A 3,975-nucleotide genomic window follows, 5' to 3' on the forward strand; every position below is an offset into this window, starting at 1 on the left:
TCTCAAATTAATAAAGATACATCAGTTGATAGTCACATATCAGCTGATAGTAAAGGTTCTGATACCTGGCTCTTTGAGAACTGACTCAATGAGTGAGTGATTTAAAATTACAGACTTTGAGATTCCACCACTAACTTCATGAATCATAATTTCCCAGTTTGAGACCCCAACATTTGTATTTTCTTAAAAGCTCCCAGGTGGTTCTAATGCAGCCATCCTGATACCAGTTTACAAGATTTCATTTGCGAACACTGTTGGATTGTTATCGTACTGTTATCTATACTTAAAAAAAAAAAAAAAGTTTAAATACAATGAGAATCTAGAGAAGGAATATTTTATATGTTGGGCCATACGAGAGGACTTCCACAAGATTAAGGAAAGGTATTTGTTTAATTGGGGCTTTTTAATGGCTTTGCTGGGGTATAACAGACATGAAATAAAGTGCACATATTTAAAATGAACAATTCAGTGAGGTTTGACACAAGTATACACTTCTGAAACCATCATCACCATCAAAATAATGAATACATGCACTGCCCAGAAAGTTTCCTCTTGTCTCTTTGTAATCCTTCTCTCAATTCTTTTCCAACTTCCAACCTCCATTCCCAGGCAACCTGCTTTCAGTCATTATAGATTAGTTTGCATCCTTTATAATCTTCTATTAATGGAATCATGAAGTATGTACTCTTTTTTTGTCTGGCTTCTTTTATTCAGCATACTTATTTTGAGATTCATCCAGGAATATAATTGCTTTTTGTATATTGCTTTTTTATCCTGGAAATTTATTGAATTCACTTATTAGTGTTAGTAGGTTTTTTGTACATTCTCTTGGATTTTCTACATAGACAATTATGTTGTCTGTGTAGAAAGATAGCTTCACTTCTTCCTGTCCAAACTGTATGCCTTCTGTTTCTTTTCCTTGCCTTATTGCAGTGGCTAGAATCTCTAGCACAACATTAAGTAGAAGAGGTAATAGCAAAAATTCTCCACTTGTTCCTGATCTTAAAGGGAAAGTGTTCAGTTATTTGCTATCAAGTTTGGCATTTGATGTAGATTTTTTTATACATGCCCTTTATTAAGTTAAGGAAGATTCCTTCCATTCCTAATTCCCTGAGAGTTTTTAAGCAGGAGTGGATGCTGGATTTTCTCAAATGCTTTTTAATGTATCTTTAGAGATTACTCTCTTTAATTGATGTTCTGCTTACTTGTCAATCTCTTTAGATATATTATTGATAAATTCTCACAAAATATTAAGAAAGATACTACTGTCTTGTTTTACAAATAATGAAACAAAGCTTACACATGTTTTGCCCATATGTGGCAGAACACAGATAATAGTGTTGAACACAGCTCTCTCCTATACCTGTGTTTCCCATTTTTTCCACTGTATATTATTACCAGAGAAAATTTGGGAGAGAGATGTCTCCTTGAGCCTTTGAAGTATCTAAAGACAGTTGAACCATAATCACTGATCCAGCACTCTCCAGAATAAAACTTGGAACAGGTTTTGTACCCATCCAAGTGGAACTATGACAAAAACAAATGATTGCAAGTTGGATTTTTGACTAAAAGAGGAAAGAAAGCATACTTAACAGATATGCAAACTGCAGTTCAAGACCTGACCACCAGGTAGTGTCTTCCTTTCAGACCAATTATCAGGCACCTGCTTTGCGCAATACACTGTATCAAGAGTGACAAACTTCTAGGCTTTTGTGAACTGTCAGGGTCCTAGAACTTCATTCGTAGTCACTGAACATCTCTATGTTCCTAATCACTTTTTTTTATTGTGCTTTAGATGAACTTTTACAGAACAAATAGTTTCTCATTAAACCGTCAGTACACATATTGTTTTATGACATTGGTTAACAACCCCACAACAAGTCAACGCTCTCCCTTCTAGACTTTGGAGGACTTTTCTTTTTGGTGAAAATATACATAGCGAAAGTTATATCATTTCAAAAGTTTCTACATGTACAATTCAGTGACATCGATTACATTCTTCCAGTGGTGCTGCTATTCTCACTATCCTTTTCCAAATTATTCCATCACTATTATCTTCAACTCACTGCCGCTTAGGTTTCCCATCAAACCTTCTGAGTTGCTGTTGTCAATTTGATCTCACATAGGTAATTCTTTTTTTTTTTTTTTGTACTGTAGATGAAGGTTTGCAGAGCAAATAGTGTCTCATTAAATAGTACACATATTGCCGTATGACAATGGTTAACAACCCCACTACAAGTCAACACTGTCCTTATTCAACCTTGGGTTCCCTATCACCAGCTTTCCTGTCCCCTCCTGCCTTCTAGTCCTTGTCCCTGGACTGCTGTGACTCATTAGTCCTGTTTTGTTTTATGAGGCTGTCCAATACCCGGATGAAAGGTGAACATTGGGGGTGACTTCACCACTGAGATAAAAGGGTGTCCAGGGGCCATACTGTCAGGGTTTCTCCAGTTTGTCAGGCCAGTAAATCCGGTCTTATGTTTTGTGAGTTAGAATTTTGTTCTACATCCTTTTCCAGCTCTGTCCAGGACCCTCTGTTGTGATCCCAGTCAGAGCAGTCAGTGGTGGTAGCAAGGCACCATCTAGCTGTACTGGACTCAGTCTGGTAGAGGCCATGGTACCTGTGGTCCATTAGTCCTTTGGACTAATCTTTTCCTTGTATCCTGTTCTCTTCATTCTCCCTTGCTCCCGAAGGGGTGAGACCAGTGGAGTATCTTAGATGGCTGCTCACAGGCTTTTAAGACCCCAGAGGCTACTCACCAAGGTAGAATGTAGAACACTTGTCTTTCTAAATTGTGTTATGCCAACTGAGCTAGATGTTCCCTGAGACCATGGTCCCCACAGCCCTATGCCCAGAAATTCAGTCCCCCAGGGGGTTTGGAAGTGTCTAGGGAGCTTCCATGTCCTTTCCTCGTACAATGTGTGCTGGCTTCCCCAGTATCGTGTACTGTCATACCCTTCACCAAAGTTAACACTTAACTATTGTCTATTTAGTTCTCCCCCAACCCTCCCATCCCTCATAACCAACAAAGATTGTTTATTTTTGTGTATGAACTTTTACATGAGTTTTTATAGCAGAAGTCTCATACAATATTTGTCCTTTTGTGATTGACTTATTTCACTCAGCATAATGTCCTCCAGTTTCACCCATGTTATGAGATGCTTCACAGATTCATCATTGTTCTTTACCTTTGCATAATACTCCACTGTGTGTATGTACCATAGTTTGTTTATCTGTTAATCTGTTGATGGGCATCTAGGTTGTTTCCATCTTTTTGCTATTGTGAACAGTGCTGCAATGAGTATGAGTGTGCATATATATATTCATGTGATGGCTCTTACTTCTCTAGGATATATTCCTAGGAGTGGGATTACATTTTGTAATGCTTTTTTTTTGTGGTGCTGACATTTTCTTTGTTCCTCTTACTCTCCTGTACTGAGTTCCTTTTGTTTTGTGGATTTTTTTTCATTTCTTCTGTTTTTGTAGGTTTTGTTTTTACTGAGACTTTGTGTTTTTCTTCTTTATTTTGATGAATAAGTTTGTTAACTTTCTTGGTGGTTTGTGGGGATATATGCCATTTAAACATGGCTGCAGTATTGACAACTTCAGCCCCTCAAAGGCCTCTATGCTGCACAGGACATGTTGAGACTTGACAGCGATGAAGAGGGGATTAGGCATGACTTGTTTTCCCAACCTATTGTCCCATTACTAATTGGCTTGTTTACCTGAATTCCTTCTCCCTTGCCTGAAACTTATTGTTACTCACCCAAGGACCATTGTTCTGTTATTTGCTTCACTGTTTGCTGTATTGACTATAAAATAAACTCCTGGGACTGAAGCTGGGGGCTGACTCCTCAGAGTGACCCTCCTGGCCCCACTTCTCTGTAAGAGTTGTGGCATTGGTTATTGTCTCTGCCGCCCCAACAACCATCGCCGCTGCGACAGTGGTTACCTTGGAATTTACCTTTATCTTT

The sequence above is a fragment of the Trichechus manatus genome, unplaced genomic scaffold (genome assembly GCF_000243295.1).
Source record: "Trichechus manatus latirostris isolate Lorelei unplaced genomic scaffold, TriManLat1.0 scaffold00268, whole genome shotgun sequence".
Taxonomy (NCBI): domain Eukaryota; kingdom Metazoa; phylum Chordata; class Mammalia; order Sirenia; family Trichechidae; genus Trichechus; species Trichechus manatus.